The following is a 7554-nucleotide window of genomic DNA, read 5'->3' on the forward strand; positions in this document are numbered from 1 at the left end:
TAGTTGGTCCATTAGAATTTACTCAAAGCCGGAATTAGCTTTTGGTTCTCAGAATCAGTCCCTTAATGTATCGCAATAAAACATCTGAGGGTGGCCGAGAAGGTCGCTGAATGGTGGGGTATTTGCCTAACGTGTATAAGTTCTGGGTTCTGGCCCCAGATGCCCTCTCCTTCACAGAAGAAAAGAGTGGGGGAATGGGAGCGGGGAGTGGAATACACCTAGCTTGTGCAAGGCCTGGGGTTGGATCCTCAGCACTGAGGAGGGAGGGAGAGAGGAAGGAGGGAAGGAAAGAAGGAAGGCAGACATACGTTTACATGTCAGTGCATTGTAGGATAAAGTTCAGGTGCTGAGCTTAGAAGGGTCATTTCAGACACAGCTTCAAAATGGCAGCCCTACTAAGACTCTGTCAGGTGCCTCTGACTCAGTATTATCAGTTGCAAAGAGGGCAATAGCAATAGCCGCTTAATGAGGTTGTAGGAAGCATTAAGTACGATTGTATATACAAAAGCCTTCGCTCACACTCCTCTAACACTAGCTTATAGTGTTGGTGGTGGGCAAAAGTCCCGGTCCTCTCCATTGTGCTGGGATTCTTCCTAGTCTAAGGCACAGAGGATGTAATGAAAACCAAAATCCATCATGTTAATAATTAGCCTAAAGTCACACAAGTTGACACTGCCTCTCTCCGTCCCCAGAGCTGACCAGCTGCCAATGTAAATACTGTCTTAGGAAGGAATGTACCAGGCAGCCATACTGTCCCTTGGAGAGAAGGTTGAATGAAGTATTCAAGTCGGGTGTTTTAACATTTCAAAAAGTGAAAAAGATTCTTTAATCCCACGTATGGAGGATGTTTGGTTCCCCTTCCATGTCAGAAACTTTGCTGGGCGGTATAAATGCAGAACTTTTCCCTGTCTCCCATCTGCACAAGCATGAGTGACCACATTCTGTCAGCAGAAGAGTGGGAAGAGAGGATACTGTGCAGTGGGCAAACAGCAAGGACAGGACACCGCCGTGCTGGCCGCTCGGGTGAGTGTTCACTCTGAGCTTATCTTAGTGGTTCATGCTGTTATACTATGCTATAAACAGTAACCTTAGAAACAGCAGGATTTGCTTCAGATCCTCATGGCAGCCATAAGTCCATGATCAGTGTACAAGCAGGTCAGGCAGGGGACAGCCCTTCCTCAGGTCACATACCGCTATGTCACAGCCTACTCTTGCGTGACAGAAGAGATGAGCTAGCTCTCTGGAGTCTAAGGTAATAGACTCCAATCTCCTGTGAGGTGACCTAGTCATTACCCCATCTCTTATCAGTCAGAGGCTGGGATATCAACACATGTATGGAAGATATACATTCTCCCAATCTACCAATATTGACAATGGCAGTTGCCACTTTTTGAATACTCATGCATAACCGGGCAGTTCATCATTCAACTTATTCCTGATCCTTCCCCCAAATGCTGGGAGATAGGAATTCTTATCATAATTTTACAGATAAAGGAACTGGAACCCTGAGAGATGGGGTGACTGTCAGACATGGTAGTGAATCCACATCGCCTTCTTCATCTCTGCCCTTCGTCTGCTAACTGGTGAGTCTTTGGACTCTGCTTCTTGTTTGTACATGGAATTAAATAAGGCCCAAGTAGCATCCCTAAGCTGAGCAGACCTGACCTGGATCCCTTCAGAAAACATCAGCTTTCCTATCAAACAGACACAAGATTTCGGCAGGAACCTGGATATGCTACCTAAACCCAGTCAACACCCTAACGTGTATCTCTAAATTACTCTAACGCTCTCATTGCAGCAACAAGAACAGACACACGAAACAGCCCTTGGACTTTATACCAGAGCACGCATCTACTACACGAGGACCAAGCCTCACTCACACACAGCAACAACTTTACACACCAGTGTGGTGATTCCCAGCCAGTAAGTGTAACTGCCATCTTCCCCCTGAAGTCCTACGTAGGTGGAAGGGATAAGATCAATAAGAATAATCAAGAGGTGTGGGTTGGAGGTCAAGCATACACATACATGTAATTTATGTACTGAGAAGAAGAGAAGGAAGGAAGGACAGACAGATGAGTAGAGTTGGGAGCTGTGAAACTGGGGTAGGGATCCCATAGGCTGTGTGAACTGAGAGCTCCTGGGCACCTCTATGAACAGCCCAAGAAATAGCATGGCAGTCGAGTGTGAAGGGGAGCGAGCCATGTGCAATGCCCATTTCCATCCTCATGCCCCAAGAAGAGCCTCTCTGACATTTGAATACTGACTCTTGGGTTGGGAAGGAATAATAATGAGATACGATAATAATACAATAAGCTCTTTGTCTTGTACACCGAAGGACTTTGCTAAAGAAGGGTGAGCACTTTGGGCATCTTTATTACTAACTCTGTGGTTTGGTAAGTATGTTCTATGTGAATTGTGCGTGCGTGTGCGTGCATGCGTGTGCGTGTGTGTGTGTGTGTGTGTGTGCGCACATATGTGTACAAGAAAATGCCGAGGTGCCTTGTGGTGGGTGGAAAAACAGCCCGTTAAAGGACGACAAGACTGGTTAGGTTTTCATCGCTAAGAGAAAACACCTAAGGGCACCATGTGAGGGCAAGAATTTGACTGACAGGTTCAGAGAATTTGACTGACAGTTCACTGTCAGTCAGGTTTTTTGACCTGGGTCTGTGTATGGGGAGGCAGAAAATCATGGCGGCCTGGTGGCCTTTGGCTAGGCCCCACCTCCTACTTTCCAAACGCCATCAAATTATGAGTCACCCGATGGAGTGACTCACTGATGATTACAGAGCCCCCGTGATCGAATCGGTCATGAAAACCCACCAATTTAATCACTCATGTTACTGGGAGACAGTTTTAAATCAAGCCACCACGAGGTCCTAAAGCCTAGAGGCTGTAATCGCTATATTTGAAAAGAGGAAAAAGAAAATGTCTCCTTCAGATGAGATTACTGTGGAATGTGTACCAGAGAAGGCCGACTCCAACACAATACAGTCTTCGTTAGCTGACTGGCAACTACACTGGGGGCTTGGGGATCCTGGTGTAACCCCAAGACTTTCTCACAATGAGCTTTGAAGCACAAAAACCCACATCCTGGGTTGACATACTTCAGTTAATAAGAACAGTTAGCAGGAACAGAGCTACAAAAGCCAAAAGGCAAGGTTAGTATATTTGGAGACTTTCCCAGACCTGTGGACTTTGATGGATTAGGTCTTTGTTTTTTATTGAGGCAGGTAGTGCTGAGTTTTATGGCTTGAATGGTATGTCCATCATGGAGTCAGTTGTGCTAAGATTGGGGGAACCATAAAGTCTCGGGGCCTGGGACAAGATGAAATTAAGGATCTAGAGATGGAAGAGAGTATCTGGGTTATCTTGGTAGATCTTTAAGGCAATCATAGTGTCCTTGTTAGAAAGGGGCTGGGAGTAGGGAGTGACACAATGGTGAGTAAAAGCACCTGTCACCCAGGTCTGACAACCTGAGTTTGATTCCCTGTACTCATGGGAAGGTGTCTCCACGAGGTTATCTCTCTCTCTCTCTCTCTCTCTCTCTCTCTCTCTCTCTCTCTCTCTCACACACACACACACACACACACACACACACACACACGCACGCCATGGCACACATGCTCCCCCTAACCCCCCCCCACTAATAAAATCAGAAAGGGGAGGTGCCAGATATGGTGACACAGGCCTGTGAGTCCTACTTTGGGTCCTACTGCCTAAATATCTAAGAAAGTCTCTGTCTCGAAGCAAAATGCTCCCAGTGGAATGCTTTGCTTTGCCGAGCAGGTGTGGGACCTGACGTCCCATCGCTAGCACTGCAGAGAAATGGGGTAAAGGAGGATTTCATAGCGTGCTGCCGTGGACAGTTCCAATCCGTCCTCTGACAGACTTCTGGACTCAGAACTGTGAGATTGTGTTAGATGGTTTAAATCATCGAGTCTGTGATGATTTGTTCCAGCAGCCACAGAGGATAATGCTGGGGTTAACTGGTAATCTCTAAGCAGGGGGAGTCCACTATTCCAGTGAATGGGTGTTAGTAAAATTAGCGTTTTCAGAGGCACAGTAAGCGGTGTGCTGGTGAACTGGTTATCTGTGGAGCCCTCTTTTAACAGGTGCCTTTTTTTTTTGTGCAAATCAGGCATCATGGCCTGATTTATTTTTTGTTTCTTAATTTTTAAAAAGTCTTTTTCATACAGTATATTTTATCATGTTTTCTCCTCCTCCAACTCCTCTCAAATCCTCCCCATCTCCCTACCTACCCAACTTTACTTCATTCTCTCCCTCTCCCCTTCCCCCTCCCCCTCTCCCTCTCCCCTTCCCCCTCCCCCTCTCCCTCCCCCTCTCCTTCTTCTTCTCCTCCCCCCATCTCTCTCCCCTCCTCCATCTCTCTCTCTCCCTCTCCCTTCCTTCTCCTCCACCCCCCCCCACACATTTTTTTTGTATGTTTGTAACTCTAAAATTCATTGTGTAGACCAGGCTGGCTTTAAAGTGACAGAGATTCACAGCCCTCTGCCTCCTAAGTGGTGGGATTAAAGGCATGTGTCGCCATGGAAGACTCAGCTACTCGAAGAAGAAAAAGAAGGAGAAGATGATGAAGGAGGAGGAGAAGAGGAGGAGGAGGAGGAGGAGGTGGAGGAGGAGGAGGAGGAGGAGGAGGAGGAGGAGGAGGAGGAAGAGAAGTAAGAAGCAAAGAAACTAACAAAAATGAAATTAAAAAATAAGCAATCGAAAGACTAATTAGACAAAAAATACCAAAGCAGGGCAAAACAAAACAAAAAGTCCACAAAATTCAATTGAGTTTGTTTTGTGTTGGGTGACTACTCCTGGGCATGGGGTGTGTCCTAGAACGTGCTTGATATACCCAGTGACATTTCATTGGATAAAACTGATTTTCCACCGTCTGATTTTGAAAGCCACCATCTAGTGCCCCAAATTCCTTTCTATTTGACCGTTGCCAGTAGGGTCCAGTCCCTGCCCATCAGTACAGGGTGCTTTAATTCACAAGCCACATGGCTCTAAAACTGTGTTGAACATAATTTAATTTCTCCTTGATAACTCTGAAGGGTACTTCATGGTATTGTAGTTCCTGAGAGTCAACATGGGGATCATTAATTACCGCTACACTGTGGCTCTGCAGACGTACTAATCAACAGCATGGCGGCGGGAGACAGTCTGCAGCCCTGAAGGGTGGGGAGAAGAGGCAGATGCGGAATGTCCAATCGGCTGCGCTCTTCTTCCTTGGAGACCGTGGCGCGGATGCAGTAGAGACCATCCCTCCCCTAAGTAAATTTTTATGGTGTAAATGGTAACATAGAGCCGGAAATCTCAATCATTTCCCTCCAGTGGAATAAAAGCTTATGGTTTTCACCTTACGGAAAATGGAACGGGGGCCTTAGCTCAAGCAGAAACAAATGGAGGGTATGAGGCTGTCTCATCAGCCCGTGCTACTGACTTCTGAATAGCACTCCAGCTGTATTTATGTGGGACTTGGGAGTTTTTCCACATTCCTGGGAAGAAAGTTAACTAAACCATATGACATCTCTGGCAGGGGACACGATTTCACACAAAAACTTTCCTGCAAAAACTTCGCATATGGCTTCCCCTGGTGGGATCACCGCCTCTGGGGAAAGCTTAGATCTCCAACAGCAGTTCTGGTGAATGAAACTGAGGGCCAAGCGCCAAACCCAGAAGCCTTTGCTTCTCCAGGAACAGCCCTTAGCCTTGCTGTTTATGGGTGATGTCATGACAGAGAAAAATTTTCCAGAATTTTTTTTATTGTTCTATTTTAAAAGCATTAGAAATGTTTTATAACATTTCTTAAAACAGTAAGCAATTACAGAGGCAGGGGATGTAACTCAGTTGATAGCGTGCTTGTCTAGCATTCACGATGAAGTGGTGGGTTCTATCCCCAACACTACCAGTGGTGCATGCCCATGATCTCAGCACTGAGGAGGGGGAGGCAAGAAGTTCAAGATCATTCTCGGCCACATGTCAGGCCTGGGATATATGAAACTCAAAGAAACATGGAAAATATAACAACCAAAAAGGTACATATGCTGTCCTCCTGGAACCCATCTACACTTCCCCTAAAGATAAACCATACAACTATTCCAGTCTTTGATATTTACATGAAATTGGAGGTGAGCGTGGCCACTGGCAAAGACTGATGATTCGATGATTATGTGATTTATTTCAGACTTGAACGATTATAAAAATTAGTGCTTTCAAATTTCAAACAATGCCATATAATATATATATATATATTATATGGTGTGCATGCATGTGTGTATAAAATACACGTGAATACCATATATATGGACATATATATATATACATATATGTATATATAGAGGGGGGGGCAGTCACCAGTCTTCCTTGCTACCAGAGAAAAGAAAACCACTTTAACACCAAAGAATGAGGTCACCAGCCCTGCTTCAATGCAGAGGTAACACAAGTCCTTTATTCTACCACACATAATACTTGAACCACAAGCTGTCTGATGCTGGCCTCGGGTGTGTATACCACACACAAGAAGATTCTCAGAGCACATGTGTCAGTAATCACAATGGTGAGATGGGATTGAAAGGTTTGGGGGTAGCTATCATTTGGGGTAGCAGGGAAGCATCAAAGTCGGCATCAAAGGGCATTGAAGGGACTGCACTGATGATGCTTCACCCTTTTCTTCCACAGCTCTGAAGGAAAACAGGAAGCAGGTCCAGTTCTCTGTTGTCTAAAGATGGACAGTCACAACAGCTTCCAACAGACCACTCTAAACATTGTTACAACACCAACTACTTCTTTTATTTGCAAAATTAGATGTGCCTTGTAGAGAACTTGCGAGAATCAGCTATAGCATCCTTCATGAACCCAAGGTGACCTCCTTCCCTTTACTGCAAGCCTGTGAGAACGCAAATGTCTTCCTGTACAGCTCTAACTAGCGCTCCCCCGCCAGCAAGTGTATTGAAGAGCCCCCAGACAGGCTGTAGTAACCAAATATGAAAGGTAATAGGAAAAAGGCAGACCAGCTGGGGCCAGCAGCCTGCGGGCAATAGAACGACTCACTGCTGCTTACATCTGAACTCCTGATTTCATCTGCTGCCTCAGCCACCCTGTCTAGATGAAAGCAGTAAGAAGTGATACAGGCAGAAGAGAGAAAGCAGTGTCTACAAATTAGTAGAAATGGTGATATTTTAATGTCTTTATGCTGGAAGAATAGCCCCTAATAGTGAGAGGAACAGGTTGTCCACATTTACAAAGTGTGTGACAATGTCAAGCCGTTCTGCTGGATCCCATGAGCCTAGATTTTATTCCATTTTTTTTATACAAGGTCTTGCTATGTAGCCCAGGCTAGCCTAGAATGGGAGATTATCCTGCCTCATCTCACCAGTGCTGAAATGACCGGTGCACACTATCAGGATAAGAGCACTTTCAACATTTCATAACTCGGATAATTACACCTAACTCACATTTTGGAAAGATACGCAACAGATCAATAGATCCGGTTGCCACCCAACAACCAAGAGGTGCGCTGTGCTGCTTTCTAAGAGGCTG

Source organism: Rattus norvegicus, chromosome 6 (assembly GCF_021556685.1).
Source record: "Rattus norvegicus strain SHRSP/BbbUtx chromosome 6, alternate assembly SHRSP_T2T, whole genome shotgun sequence".
NCBI classification, from domain to species: Eukaryota; Metazoa; Chordata; class Mammalia; order Rodentia; family Muridae; genus Rattus; species Rattus norvegicus.